Here is a 16,588-nt window from a genome sequence, read left to right as displayed (position 1 = left end):
CCTAAATGAACATGTATAACATCAAACATGTATAACACCATTCAAACGTTTTTTTTTTTTTAAGTCTCTTATGCTCAACACAGCTGCTATTTGATCAGTAATGTTGTAAAAACTGTAATATTGTGCAATCTCATTCAAATTAAAAATAATTGTTGTCTACTTATATATTAAATATTATTATACTTTAAAATATAATTTTTAAGCTGCCATTACTCCAGTCTTCAGTGTCATATGATCCTTCAAAAAAATCATTCTGATATGCTGATTTGGTGCTCAAGAAACATTTACCATCGATGTTGAAAACAGTTGTGCTGCTTACAATTTTTGTGGAAACTGTGATTTCAAAAAGAGTAAAAAGGACCAGTTCTAATGGCCATTATTCATAATGTTGAATGAATCTGTACCACCTCAGCTCTGTTCAACACAATAGCATGTTACACAGAATTTCCCCTAAACCTCCACAGAAAGAAAAAAACATCCAGTTTGACATCATACCTCAGACAGAGTGGAAATAAACTGAGAAATTAGAGAAAGAAAGAGGCAAAGACTGCAGTTTTAACACTCAGGGCCCATTCTTGAGCACTGAACTCGGCTTGACAGCGTGGGAAAATGCTGCCAAGGTCTTCCCCAGTGAGCTTATTAACTGCAGAGTTCCCTGAGGAACACAGAGCAGGATCTTCACACAGACCGTCTGTCAGAATCCCTCATTAACGCTATCTATCTGGGCATAACCTGGAAATGTGAGAGCATGGACTGTGAGGTGCAGGAGGAAAAACAATGTTTGAAGAACCAGTGATGAGCAAAAAAATCTGTCAATCCTAGCGTCTATCTGTCCTGAGCTTCCAAGTCCATTTGTATTATCTTGCGTCTTTCTGCTTGACTCTACCCATCCATTCTCCAGACTACACAACAGAAATAGAAACACTGCAAAAGTAAATCTAATTCAAATATCCTCCCATATGGAATATGGATTATGAATCTCCCTGAAGGTGTGCAGAGCATCATGGGGGTACTGCTCAAAGCGGGAATGAGAAACTGAGAGAAAAAGCAGAAAAAGAAGGCAGCGAGAGGGAGAGATCAAAGCTGAAAAAGAGCAAGTGAAGATACCTTATTGTGCTGCACACAGCTCTCAAATCTCACTCATACATTATTAAAAGGCGTACTAAGTAGGTTAAACCCCACTGGTCTCCTTTCCATAGCAATGAACTCACTAATTCAAACAAATTCAATGCCAGAGAATGTGTGAGAACGTGTGATAAAGAGCGATTAGAGGAATGTTTGTGTGTGAAAGAGAGAGAGACAGGAATAAAGAAACCAGGATGGAAAAAGAGAGAAAAGAGTAGCTATACATTTGTGTGAAATGGTTAAAGATGCTTAAATCTGTTTTAAGCATAACTTCACTTGACATTATTAGATTTTGATTAGATTTTTTTAGTTTTGAAGCTAGTCTATAGCTAGTATTCTTATAAAAGTTGATAAAATTCATCTTTTGCAGATATAACCTTGAGCGAGCACTGGATCAAAAATATTAATGACTCATCCTGCACTAAAATTTTGGTCTAATCAAATGTTTTCAAGAATGAGATTGTTCCGCCACCTAATGCCATTGCAATTAACAAATTATGGTCTGTGCCTGTGAGGTAAATGAAAGCCAACTGGCTATAGGTAAAACGAAAAATAAATAAATACATACATGAATAAATACATAGTCTATAATATTACTAATAAAACTTTATGTTTTAAGAGGAAATACATCAGCACAGGTAAGAAAAATCTGCTTGCAAAGAGATTTCACTGGATCTTTATGAAATTACATGTCCACTATGTAGGCTACACCACACACACAACACACATTACAATCAATGTCAGGTTACATCACGGGCATAATCGTAGGTGCTTATGTTTTCTATAGTAGATAAGGGACATATACACATAATCATATACACATATGCACAAATACTCTGACAGTGAAAGAAAGTGTGGGTAAAGGCAAACTAGTTCCCATGCAAATCATACATGCAAGACTTGAAGGTGATGCACAGCTCAGCAAAAACACTGAAAAGCACTCACTCAGTGAGAAACCCATGTTTCATACCAAAACATCAGAAGTGCCCTCTCTTCACACACGTTCACACGCAAACTGTATATACATACTGCACAATAGCAATTAAACATATTAAGTATAATGTGGTGTATGTAATGTATTCTGTATGTTAATGCAGTTACCCAGCATTTTTTAGAGTATAAAGACAATTTTAACAGACTTTTGTGCTTTCATGTATGATCCACTAAACAAAAGACTTATCATGTCAATAACTCATTTGCATAGACACATGCAATGCAGGCACAGAGTTATGCACATTGACATCATTCATCGTGCATGCTCTTCAGCAATGTGCTTTCACAATCTCATCTTATACATGTTTTAGTGCTTGCCTTAACCAGCACTTACATGAATCTAATGCAGTGGTGTGTGTGTGTGTGTGTGTGTGTGTGTGTGTGTGTGTGTGTGTGTGTGTGTGTGTGTGTGTGAATGTGTGTGTGAGTGTGTGTTTGTGAGAGCATGTGTGTATGTGAGTGACACTTTATCTGAGTGTGGTGCTTGTAGACACGACCATGCCAAGTACAATGTATTGACCTCTGGCCTTGAACAAATGCTAATCAATAAGTCCAGCAGTCCAAGTCCAGGAAGTCCTTAGGGACGGCATTCAAAACCCCCTCCATTTGTGGTCTAGACAGCGGCCAGATCCTTTAGGAATCATTTTTACTCTAAACTTCCATTGGCTGATTCAATCCAACCACTTACTCCTTAAAATCTGTCAGGATGGTTGCCAGTTCCCTTTATTTTTTCCTTCTACTTGCCTTGCAGTATGTTTACCCACCCAGTTCTTTATTTTGAAAGATACTCTTGCTTTTACTCCCCTTTAATGTGTGGTCTGATTCCAAGGGCTTTTGGCCCGACGTTTCTTGCAGCACACTTAAGTGTCCCCAGAGGAGTTTTCTCATGGAAAGAGTGCCACTTTCACTCTAATATTCCTCCCCTCACATATAATTTCGTGTCTGACTGTACAGTTTGGCTGCATACGTGTATTGAGGGAGTTTTCATTTCTATATGTGTGTGCAGAGTGGATGTCTGTCAGATTAGGGAGTGTTTTATAAGGGTGGTTTCTTCCCCGGTGGTTTTGGTTTGTTTGTATCAAGAGAGCAGTCAGCCCAGATGTTGTATGTTATTGTGTGTGTGGGTGCGAGTATTTTTAATTTTTTTTTGTGATCAGTGATACTCTGAAACCATAAAAAGATAAGTGATTGGCTAACAATGTTATGTTTAAATACATGGTGGTAAGGTGTGCTCAACAAAATAGTGCTTTTGGAGATACACAGATATTAAAGTTCTGGCTGGTTATTATTTTTAAGCTACAGCTATACTGATAAATGAAAAAATAATAATAATAATAAAATGGAAAAATGAAATTGAAATAAGAAATGAAAAAAAAAAAAAAAAAAATCACAGCTTCCATAAAAATATTAAGCAGCACACCTGTTTTCAGTATTGCTAAAACAGATTTTAAATTGTAATAATATTCCACAATATTACTGTTTTTCCTATATTTTCAAAAAATAGAAACTTCTTTCAAAAAGATTTAAATATCTTACTGACCCCAAACTTTTGAACCAAAGTATATGTACTAGTGCTGTCAAATGATTAATCACGATTAATCACATCCAAAATAAAAGTTTTTGTTTACATAATATATGCGTGTATGCTGTGTATATTTATTATGTATATATGATTACAAACACATGCATGTATACATTTAAGAAAAATAATGTTATGTTTATATATTAAATATATTTATATATAATATAAAATATAAGAATATAAATATATAAATGTATATACATGTAAATATTTTCAAAATATTTACTGTATGTGTATGTATTTATATATACATAATAAATATACACAGTACACATACATATAGTATGTAAACAAAAACTTTTATTTTGGATGCGATTAATCGCGATTAATCATTTGACAGCACTAATATGTACTGAAGTTGTACATGTTTTAGGTTGACTTGAAATAAAAATGCAAACTATTTGTAGTTCTGCTTCACTGTGTACAGTGGATATATATTTTATGGGTAATTCTGTTGCGGGGTTATAGTTAGGGATGATAATTTGCAGTCTGTACCTCTGCTGCAAAAGGAGACATGGACCAATGCCACAGGCAATGACAGAAAGTGAAAGGGAAACACTGTCTGTCTTGTCTGTGTGTCTGTGTGTCTGTCTGTGTGTGTGTGTGTGTGTGTGTGTGTGTGTGTGTGTGTGTGTGTGTGTGTGTGTGTGTGTGTGTGTGTGTTTGTATGTAAGCTCCTAAAGTAGGTCCACATGTCTCTCTCAGTTATGCCTATAGCAAGGGTCAAGGTTCCTGAATCTAAGACCACGAACCTTGACCTTTTGTTATTGCATATTTCCCTCGTCTGCCAGATCTTCTGTTCTCTCACACACAGACTCAGATTCTATATTAATATCGTCCAAGAGACAACCAACCAGTATGTTTTAATATGCATACATGTTTGTACAGATATACATCCTAAATGTGTTCTGTCACACTCATTTACACACACACACACACACACACACACACACTCACACTCACACTAACAAATCAAGAAAGACAGAGAGAGAGAGAACCGTAAAACACAATTTTCTCTGAAATAGAAGGTTGTTTTTTGCTTCAATGTCTTTTTGTTAAAGATGTCTCTGTTCATTAGCATTAGCCATTAGAGAGCCACGAGAGAGAGAGGGAGGTGGGGGAGAAGTGGGGCAGACAGAGAACGAGAGAGATGATGAAAGTCCATAGCCTAGTAATGGGCTCTATTTCCCCTTCCCCTCGTCCATTAAGACAGCCAAATGAAATGAAGGGAAATGAATTGAGACTGCAGACATGTGGTAAAGGAGACAAGTGGGAGAGAGGGAGGTGTTCGAAAGCGAGAGAGGGGAGGTAGTTTCAAAGGTCATTACTATAGGTATGAGATGAGCAGAGGTAATAAATCTATGCACTAAACGAGAACTATCACCTTTATGAGGGAGAGAGAGCTAAATGCATGTGTACGTCACGCATATAGAGCACGCCAAGGGAGCGTTTCAATTAGACAGGAAGAAAGGCTTGATCTATGGATACACACATGATCGCTATTCACTCCATGCATTTGCAGCCTGCATGTCTGAAGCAGCCCTACATACTTCCAAAGAGGATCATGTGTTACCATGATTTTTCTACACTTCCATGATGCCAATTAGAGATGTATCAATATTAATATTCTGGCTGGAACAGATAAGCTGATAATCATTTTCATGTTAAAGCAAATAACCGATAAATTGCAGATATTACAATTCTTTATTATTTTGTCTAATTAAATTGATAAAACATCACAACAGTATGTGCATTATGAAAAACAAAATTAAATTAACAATGAAATCAAATACCAGTATTAAATAATAATAGTAAAAAAAAAAGCCAATAACTGAATACCGATATATTGTGCATAATTTACGGCAATACTATGGTAATCTTTGAATTAGCATATAAAGACCATGGCATATACAGTATAATTTGGCAACAGTTTTACATGACTGGATCTATACATACAGATAGTACAGACAAGCCAATAATTATGCTCAAGTTATAGCTGATAACCGATAAAAAAGTAGATATTAAAATTTGATACTGTTGATACTGTCTAAATAAATAAGTGAATTTAGGCATCTCAAGATTATAATATACAATATGTAAAACTAAGTTAAAATAAAAAATAAATAAAATTTTGCATTCCTAATGCTAATAATATAATATTCTTATAAGAACCTTATAAATACTGCAGTATATATCATTTCATGGAAATTTTACCTTGCATGTTTAATCAACAAATGTTTCAGACAAAGGGTTCTAGAGACATAAGGATGGCTGAAGAAAAAAAAAAAAAAAAACAGGTACCAGGGGTATAAGATAATGGAGCAGCAAGCATGTTTCAGGAGAGGATATATAGGTCCATTATAGAAGACAGAGAGAAGTGATGGATTAGACAGGACAAAAACATACAAAAGATAAAAGAAAAGAAAATACACAGCCTATAGCTCATTCCCACTTTTTTTGGCATGGTCAGTAGAACACACATTGTAGTGTCAGATACAGACTTATTATGAGTGTTTGTACAAATTAAAGGAAGTGAGAGCGAAAGAGACTATACATGCTTAACTCTATGGGTGAACGCGATGATATATTGACCATTGGGTATGTGTACTGAGTATGTTTCTATGGTAAACTTTTGTCTTTACGCATTGTTTCTGTCTCTTAGGCCCATTTTTCTGTGATCTCCCACCTAGACCGTTTCCCAGAAACCCAAGGGTGTCCTCTTGTTACTAGGTGATCTTTTTTTTAAAGGTCTTTCCATTTGTGTCCATCGGGAACACTGTGTGTTGACATCTCTTTTTTGCTTTTTCCTTTCTCACAAAGTCAGCCATGGCACACATAATCCTATTACTGAGGGACTTCAAAAACAGGCCACCAGGATTCAGAAAATGAGAGAGAGAGAGAGAGAGAGAGAGAGAGAGAGAAACTACAAAGAGGCATGCTGAGCTCTTATTGCACACAGAATGAGACAGAAACCAAATTCTTGACCTCAAGCCCTAACTACAAAAATTATGTTCACCTTTCTCATTTTGCAAACCAGTAGACAAGAAGTGTGTGATGTGTTGGGCTCTTATTGCACACGTGGGACGGAGAGAGGCCGGTGGAGTGATTGGGAAATGAGCGACACCTGCTCCACTCACCGGTCTCGAGTCCCACGGAGGAGATCGGGAGGATACAAAAGAGGAGCGACGACAGTGAAGGACGAGAGAGGACCAGGCCTGGGTTTTATTTTGTGTTTGGTTTTTGGTTTGTGCGCGGCAGTCTCCCGTGAGGGGCTGTCACGCTGTTTTATGTTTATTTTGGTTATTAAAGTTTTATTTGAGTGTTCGCCGGTTCCCGCCTCCTTCTTCCCATATTTACGGCACAAACCAAAAACCAAACTACAAAATAAAACCCAGGCCTGGTCCTCTCTCGTCCTTCACTGTCGTCGCTCCTCTTTTGTATCCTCCCGATCTCCTCCGTGGGACTCGAGACCGGTGAGTGGAGCAGGTGTCGCTCATTTCCCAATCACTCCACCGGCCTCGCTCCGTTCCCACGGCTCTCGTCCCCACCCCACTCATCACAAAGTGCCTCCATATATCTAGATAAATCCCCAGGAAGTGCAAACCATGCTGTATTATATGAGCCAGTGGAACAAACAAGAGCAAGCTGAACATGACCTTCAGGACTTGCACAGAGATGAAAAATTAGCACACATTGACAAAATGTATTTATTTACAAATGAACATCCTGAAATTCAAAATATTTTATCAGGATAGTCCACCCAAAAGACCATTTGGTCAACATTTATGCACCCTCATCTCATTTGAAAGCCTTAACTTTCTTCTGAAAACAGAGAATGTTGAAAATCAGAACGTTGAGGCTGGTGAAAAAATGGCAACAAATGCATTTCTGAAGTCATAAAGAGGTTTTGTTTGAAGAAGACACCAAAATGTATGACACCAAAAAAATACCTTTTAAATAAAAAAATATATATATCTTAGTGACATTAAACTTTAGAACAGTAGTATGTAAACAAATATGTTAAGTCATGTCATACCAGGTTTGATGTCAATGATGCCAAGTGTCATTTCTTTCATTGTGTCAAATTTAAATATGCACATTTAAAAAATTGCCTGCATTAGATTTGAGAGTTATAGCAAATAATGAGTTTGTCAGTCTGTTCCTTACAAAAATCTGTGAAATGAAGACTTGGAACAGCAAAAAAGTAATGGATTACGATTTCTGGATCTTGACAGCCCCTGGTCACATTCACTGTCAGTGTAAAAGAGTCATGATCAGGGGCGCATACAGTATAAGTGGTGTGCAAGTGTGCATGCACGACCAAAATAAAAAAAATGCACTGTGTAAATAAGTTCAGACCACTCATTTGCCAACATAGTTGATAGCAGTTAATGCACAATCGCTGTTTTAATTAGACTAAGATCTTCATTCAAACTGAAAGCGCCGCCGTTTCACAGCAATATGCAAAACTGACATTTCATTCACTGACATGCTTCACTTTCATCTTCACTTCCACTCTTACTTGCCAGTAACCCACCAAAATAATAGCTTGCTGATTTTAGGTTTTAAAATGATGAAAATTCTTATTAAAAAAAAAAAAAAAAAAAAAGGTAAATGTAAATAGAGGCATTGTATTTTTAAGTGTACTATAAAGTAATTGTATTTATATTTAATGCTTTTTATTTTAAAATATAATAGTATTATTACACTATTTATTATTCTGTTTGTTATTTTATTTAAAAATACAAAATAAAAAATTGCAGTAATACCATTATCACGATTTTTTTTTTTTTTGTTTTTTTTTTTTTTGTTTTATTTGTCACACTATGTGTAGTGTGAGCACCAAACCAAATCTCCAGGTGCTCTCATGAGAACCAGATTGAAAAACTTATGTGCACCCTGGTCAGGATCATCTCCTTTTTTTGTCTATGTGGAAACAAATTCATGCAGGTTTGGAACGACATGAGGGTGAGATTTTTCAATTTTAGCTAAACAATTCCTTTAATGTATGTTCAATGTTAATATCAATTCCTTGGCCATGTAAACACTGTTTATCATGCCAAAAAAACACTCTTTTGAATACTGAATCATAAACATCTGACAGAAAGAGAAAAATGAAAGATAAGATGGTCTCAGAACCTCAGCGAAATCCTCAGCGAGAGAAAAGCCACCATGAAAAGATAAGAGGACCGGCTGAGAGAAATGAGGACATTGGTCTGCGAAAGAGAGAAGGACAGAAAAGAAAGAGAAAAAGAGAGAGAGAGATGCATGACACAGAGGTCTACTCACACTGTAAGGAATAAGGGTGTCTTCTGTAGGAGGGTGATGGGCACATGCAAATGGCTTTTACCCCACCGAACGATATTGGATTCTGGGAAACCCATCTGTTACGTGGCGCCCACACCAGAGAATAATACGAGGAAGACAGTGCTGGAGGAGGGTGGAAGGGGCCGGGGCAGAGGGGGAGGGCAGATGATAGATAGCAGTCTGAGTTTTAATCAGCACTGCGCCTCTAGCGCTTTCTGCCCGCCGCACCAAGGCTTATCCGTCAAGTGGCTCACATGACCCTAACTGAGGAGAGAGGAAACCTTTCCCCCTCATTGCATACCTTACCTCCCTCCTCCCTTCAGTTCCTTCCACTCCGGAGAGAGAGACAGAGGAATATCTTCTCACACTATCTCGCCGAAACCACACTAAAGGGCACCGGTTTCGAGGCCGACGTGCAGTTTCAGCATGGAGGGTCGAACTGTTTCACCTTATCTCAAAATTACACAGGAAAGATCTTACTGCGAGTGATATATAACCCGCACCAAAGTGCTTGAGTAAACATTTTTCTTTTCATCAATCTATTTTTGAGATGATAATGGGGGAAATGATCTTAGTGAGGATGGACTCAATAAAATCATCCTGATTAGCATTGGAAACAGTGGCAGCTGGTGATAACAAAAAACTGAATCACACTGTTAATGCAGGCAGCAGGACTGAATGCAATTGTTAAATAACAATTTAAAAGTGACATAACGTATCATTACTGCTTAGCAAAAAAAATGGAAGTTGATAGTAAATAGTGGGTGTATTGTTAGTTAAAGTCGGCATGAAACGAAAGTAGCGATTGTCTTTTTTTGCTCTACTTCAACATCTATCTGAGTGAAACGGCATCTGAAATGAGAGGGCGAGACTTGTTTTCATCCCTCAAGAATTGACTGGATCATTGGAAGTTGGGGCGTTGCTAACCAAATGGAGGCAGATCTGAATGCCAGTTTGCAGTTAGTTGGGAGGAGATTTCTCTCCACTATTGAGGAAGATGACGACGAGGACAATCAACGGCACAAAACATACCTAACAGCACTCACTGTTTACATGAATTAAAATAAATAAATAATGAAGTGCACAGATAAATTATTTATGATAAACAGTACTCCATTAAAAAATAAGAATTTTCAATTCTGATTTCATGGTGGCTTTAAGTAATCATCAAATGTGTAATCATTCAAAAAAATTTCAGGATTTATATTAATGTGATTCAGAGATGAAGGCCATAATACCAATGTTGTCCACATGAGGGAGCCACAGGATATCAAATCCATTAAGATCTCAGTTCAAAGCCTGAAAATTGTTCAATAAATTGACTTTTAGTAAAAAATTGCATTATAAATCCATTATATTTTCATAAAGTTTAATAAAGCCCAATATAACAAGAATGTAAAAACTGCAATCTCCTAAATACTTGCCTCAAGTTAAACTGCATTGTTTCAGTAACCTTCTGTGTCGTTGCCCACAATAAAATCAAATTTACTTTTATTTTAGAAGAGATATCCAATCACGAGGCCAAAATATATAAAAACCATACTGATTTGCTAAATTCAAAAGTGGGAGGGTCTGAAACCGGACAATCTGAAAAAAGCCAATTAAAGCTCAGCCTCAAGTCACATGCTTTTCAAAAGTTTATGGGCCTAATCCACCTTTTTCTGCAATGCGGATTTAAGCCTATGGGCAAGACTTCAGGTTTATTGGCAGGTATTGGTTTATTTAGAGGATATAGGTAAATTGCGGTAAATGGTAAAAATGTGCAGTAAATGGTAAAACTGTTTGCACTTCAAACCAGTGTGTTCATAATTAAGATAACACATTAAAATAACATGGTAAGACAAACATTTTCGATATCAAGCAGCAACTGTTTTGTACAGCTCAAAATAGCTGGATGCGGATGAGACCAGAAGCCAGACCCATAGAATTTACAAATGGCGGCACCCATTTTTACGGCAAGAAAAAGGTGGCTAGACACCCATTTGTCCAGGCACCCGCACACACACACAACAAACGAAACAGAGTTTTGATTTTTTGATTTTTAATAGGCGCTAACATATATACACAAATAGTATGAGTAAATAAAGCAATTTCATGATTATTTTGCAATATATATTTTAACTTATTTTTTACATGTTAAAGTGGGCTTCTTCCCTGGCTAACTTGAGGGGGGTGGCGCCCCAGCGCCCCCTATTGACCAGCTGCCACTGATTGGAAAGCTAATTAAAAACAAGTGAAAAGCAGAGACATATGCCTCCGTTGGCACATGAAACTGCATCATCTATCACAGCAGCGGGCCTGATAGCAATGAAAGCCATATCTCTGGGTTAGGTAGATGAAACGGTGGGCTGAGTCTGGCGTAACAAAGGCATATCATTTCACATGACTGATACAGCTATAAGGCTTTAATATGGTTTGGAACGCTTCTCCCCCTAATGATGCTATTACCGGCAATAACCAAACCCCCTCCGATGGCTTTGGCGCAAACTGCATGCCTTCCCATAAACCAAGTCTACAACTCTTAACCCTTTCACACCTAAGAAGATATCTGGATGAGATACACGGATGCATTGAGAGAATTTTAGAGAAAAAAAAAAAGCACAATATTTCATATGCCTTAAAGACTTCAGCAGAATCCAAAAGTAACATGTTTTCAAACACTAAATATCGGTACAGTTGAGCTTTGACTTGCTAGTTGGTCTGTTACTTTTCTTTCCAAAATAAAGCATGGTTGAAATAGCAAAATACACAGAGAACAGTACTACAAACAGCCAAAAATGAATGAAAATTAATGAAACTATAGATACATTGCCCTTCATTTTTATTTTGATTTGATGCACTTATGTCAAATACATAAGTAAAAATGGGTTGAAATATCATTCTTTAAAACATATGAAAATATTATGACAATATGAGGATACTAAATTATTTATAATATTTACATTAAATAGAGTTGCCATTTCCTGAAGGTCACTCACAAGAACTCAGTGTAAAGATGATCAAAAATTAAAAGTTAATTAATAAAAGGTGTTTTTTTTTTTTTTTTTTTTTTTTTTTTTTAGAAACCAGCCAATAGATGATGAAAACTTTTTTTTTTTTTTATATATATATTATATATATATATATATATTTATATATATATATATATATTTTTTTTTTGACACTGACTCTCTCTCTCTCCATCATTGATGTTTATTTAAAAAAAGCATAAATAAACATATTATTAAGATATATATTATTAATTAACCTTATTTTATACATAAATATAAAATGTCTTACAGTAAACGTGTCCTATGTGAATGTGTTATCGTTGGCACAGGATGAGACAATTGCTCCTGTTCTGAAGGTAATTTGTGAATTTTTCAAATGTGTGATCACCTGAATCACATTAACATTTCATAAAAAACAAAAGTAGCTTTATGTAAATAAAAAACAAAACTGTAAATATATAAACATTACTAAATACATTGTTAAACACTGAACATATCTTGCCTGCTTTTGAAGACTGGCATAACTCAGTATCATCAAGGCTTGACCAAGTATTTTAACTCCAAAGAATATCGACTGCAATCACAACACAATAAAACACCATATCACCTCTTATTAACCATAAATTCATTTCCAAAACGGTATAAATTCAACAATCCCTACAAATAGCAGAAACATGCATCAAAAAGCAGGCTTCCTAAATTGATGTCATCCAGCTGTTAAGTGCCAAAACAAGCCTCCATCATACAATCCTTCATTACGACAGCCTGTAGAATCATCATATTATTCCAGATGAAACCCCTGGTGTCTGATAGAAAACGATTGCTTGTGTCACACACGGAAAATGGCAGAAAGCTGCAGCCTGCTTTTTGATTCTCGGCGCAAAGTAGAACAAGTGTGCCTGCCAGCGCTGTCATTATCCCTTGGCTTCAATTAACATCAAATGAACATCACAACTAAAATAGGCTGATTTAAAGAAGCAAGCAGCAATCGAGCAGAGCGGGGGCACATTAAAGCATTTACTATATATGCAAACAAGCTATAGGGGGAGATATCCACTTGTTTGCCAGATCGTATGCATGAAAGGACACACACTGACAAAACTGAGCAATGTTTTCACAACCAAATGAGGAGGGAGGTCTCGCTATTTTAAGTGGGCCAGAAGAGACAGACAAGGTACTGCACTGCACGGACGGTGCATGGTTCTCCTGGCATCGCTTAGAAGTTTTTCTCACAATGGCACATGCTTGATTTTGAGCAACGACAACAATTACATCCTTTTGCTGTTGCGCGCAGTTTTTGTGTCTGACCCACAAATCCCTCTAACTCGAGCAGCCAAAACCAATCTCCTCTTGACGTTTTTTTATATTACTCCTCTCAGCGTGCATGAGATGTCTTTTTCAAGTGCAGCTACTTCAAAGCGAGGATGAGAGTCCCAGTGGGAATGAGGAGGAAGTAGAGAAGATAACATTGAAGTGTTTGGGGTGATGCACGCTCTGCAGATCCGCAGGCGAACCGCTCTGAGAGGAGAAACCACAAGCTTTCCTTTCTTATAAAGGATGTAAACTACATGCTAATGAGCGAAAGAGACAATAGATCATTTGCAACCTTTTTTTTAAGAGCTGACAAAGCATTGTGGGGTCATTATGCTCCTTTTGAAGTCAATATGGTTTGCTTTTTATTATCAAGAACTAACTAAATGATTTGTGAATTGCACTGGAGATGTATTGAGGGAGGAGTAACAAAAAATTTGATGTATTCATAAATCCTTCTTGGAAACAAATATACAGTAAAGTGCAATTAAAAATTAAAGCAATATAGTTGACTCAAATTCTGATATCATTCTTTCATCCTCATGTTTTTTCAAACATCTATGACATCCTTTTTTCTTCATCAGAACACGAGAACTGTTTTTATCTATACTGTGAAAGTCAGTGGGGACCAGAACAACACTGGACACCACTGACAGTCATCGTAAATATTTCTTTTGTATTCCACTCAAGAAAGAAAGTACATTTAATCAACATTTAGAGGCTACAAAATGTGAACTAAAAAGCCTGCAAACAGCTGCCTCTTCCTTATAGTTTATCTACAGGGTGTCTGCAGGTTTTATGAAGGAAAGACTTTTTAAGATATTTTTATGTCATTTGTATTACCAGACTTGTACATATCTGTCTTTTTTTCTGTGTAAAGAAAACGCAAGGAATAAATTGAATGGAATACATCAATATGATCTCTAAATGTAAATGTTTTAGCAACATTTTAAAGTTTAGAAATGCAACTTCCAACAGATCACTTTACCAAAAAAAAAAAAAAAAAAAAAACACTTGCTTGAACACCTCTGCTCCTAACCACTATAATATGGAAATAACCTTTACTGTACCTTCTGATCACACTGCAGAAATGTGACATTCTTTCTCTGTGTTTTTGTCTTGTTTTTCAGTGCAGATGTCTAAAGATTCTTTAAAAATGAAGATACATTTACTTGAGAAGTGAAATGGCATAAAATAAGAAGTCCTGTTTAATGAGAAGTTGATAAAAATGAAGTGAGTTTTTCATTAAAACAAGAACAAATATCTGCCCATGGACTATAATAATCAACTTAATTCAAAATTAAAATAAGCTTTCACCCCACTGACAGAAGTTGAATAAAATTAAGTAAGCTTATGCTTAAAAAAAAAAAACAATTAAGATGTTTAGATATTTGCATTGGAAAACAAAAACAAAAATACTAAGGAAATTTTTTTTATTTATTTATTTTTTGCAGCGCATGCAACATTTTTAATGCTATGAATTTTAGTCTTTCTGCTCCGATTTCAACCCTTTTTAGGCCTGTGGAAGGCCAAATTAAGACTTTTTAAGACTTGCAGAAACCCTGAGTCAATAATTTCCAACAAAAAGAAAAAAACCACACAAATGCTTCTGGGCATCAAGCAAAGGCAATGCACACAATCACAATGCATTTTTATAAATATTCAATAATTGTATTACACATCTGTGGTCACTTTAAATATGGGTCTTTTAACCGATATTTACATCTCAACCATCCATACCCAAATCTACGTCCAAAGTCATCTTAGTTCATTCTCAGAAAGACTTGTATCCATTTTAGCATTCTGCATCTGTGCTAACAGAGCTGTGCCGTGTGACTAAGAGTGACATGATTTATTTTGATGGGTTTTGGAGGACGGAAACAGACTCCACATGAAGCTCATATCCTGGTTGGCTTTCGAAACGCTCTTTAAAATGCTACAATCTGATTAGAAGCTACATGGAAATAAAATATGACATGCGTCCATTTTGACGCCTACCTCATTTATACTCCATTTCTCCGGCTGTTGAATCCTTTAAGAAGGGGCCAAATAAAACAGCTCTTAATGACTGAGTAGAGTTACCTGCTGCTGTATTTCTCCGTCTTAAATCTCTTCAGACAGTCAGAGGAACAGCACCACACCAGAGAAAAACACTTGAAAGAGAAAAAGAGAACAGGATTTAGAGGTTTGGGGCACTGAGTACAGATACGAGAGGATATTCTCTCTGCTCCAGCAGTCATCCACACTAATTGAAACTGACATAGATATTTCATTTTATTTATTCTTTAAGGAAGAGGCTTAGACTGAAAAGGGAAGTAGAATATGACACATAAAATTGACAAGCATAATTATGCTGCCACTATCAGTCACATATTACAATAAAAATGTGTGTGAAGTTATTCAAAACTGTTACATGTTGTGAACTTATTTGTATTCAAATGATCTTAGCTTGTTCGTAGTTTGGATTTTGGTGGTGGAAATAACTGAGTTTTGTTTATTGAACTGTAGTAAATCAAATTTTTTCAAAAAGAATAATGTGAAAAACGTAACTAAAAATGTCAATTATTGGCATGAGAATATTGTTAGGAAAAAAACAACAAATCAAATTAAAGGCCACAAATAACATTACCTATCCCTTTCCCACCACCCTCAGTGTTGATCTATGGCACACTTGTAAAACATAAGATGCATTACTGAATATTTCATTCATGGACTTCAAAGGTTCTTGCTCCTGTCAAAGAATATTCCAGTGAACTCACTTAAAAGAATGGCTTGTCATCTTGTGACGGCTTTGTGATTTATAAAGGAGGTGACAACAAAGAGTCATGTGTTTCACACAGTTTGAAGGCTTTGATTCATGGATTACTGAAGCTTATTTTAAAGGTCAAACTCATCAGATGACTGCAGCTACACATCTGATATATAGGAGGAGAGATGGAAGAGTGTGATTTTTCTTACTCTGACATTTCCTGTCTCATCATGTGCTCGGGCTTATTGTGTTTGAACGCTTAGTAAGAAAAATGTGACAGTGAAGGAAAGGTAGTGCACATATGCATGTGAATGTGTGTGTGCCAGAAAGATTGTCCTCTCCCACCCTGACAACACCACAAAGTGTACTTTGAGAGTGAGTGAGTGATTGCATTTGTGGCTTTTTGTTAACCGAGGTAATGTTTTTAGACTCCGTCTTTGCTTCAGTGAATTTTTTGTAAAACTTGCTCTCTTACTCCAGCAAACATGGAGTAAAAATATATATGCACTTCCTTTTGTACATTTGTGTAAG

The 16,588-nt window shown here is 36.3% G+C and overlaps 1 protein-coding gene across 4 annotated transcripts in view; it reads right to left on the bottom strand.

Moving 5' to 3' along the window:
• LOC109057926 (retinoic acid receptor alpha-B-like) overlaps positions 1 to 16,588 on the bottom strand; it is a 126,781-nt gene that overhangs the window by 71,306 nt on the left and 38,887 nt on the right. For 3 of the 4 annotated variants that reach the window (XM_042723519.1, XM_042723513.1, XM_042723535.1), the window contains exon 2: positions 15,391 to 15,461. The exons of the other annotated variant lie outside the window; for it this stretch is intronic. The gene's annotated coding sequence lies outside the window, so the exon portion shown is untranslated. The remainder of the gene's footprint in view (positions 1 to 15,390; positions 15,462 to 16,588) is intronic. 4 annotated transcript variants of the gene reach the window in all.

Source organism: Cyprinus carpio, chromosome A3 (genome assembly GCF_018340385.1).
Source record: "Cyprinus carpio isolate SPL01 chromosome A3, ASM1834038v1, whole genome shotgun sequence".
Lineage (NCBI taxonomy): Eukaryota > Metazoa > Chordata > Actinopteri > Cypriniformes > Cyprinidae > Cyprinus > Cyprinus carpio.
This window is presented reverse-complemented; position numbering and strand designations above follow the sequence as displayed.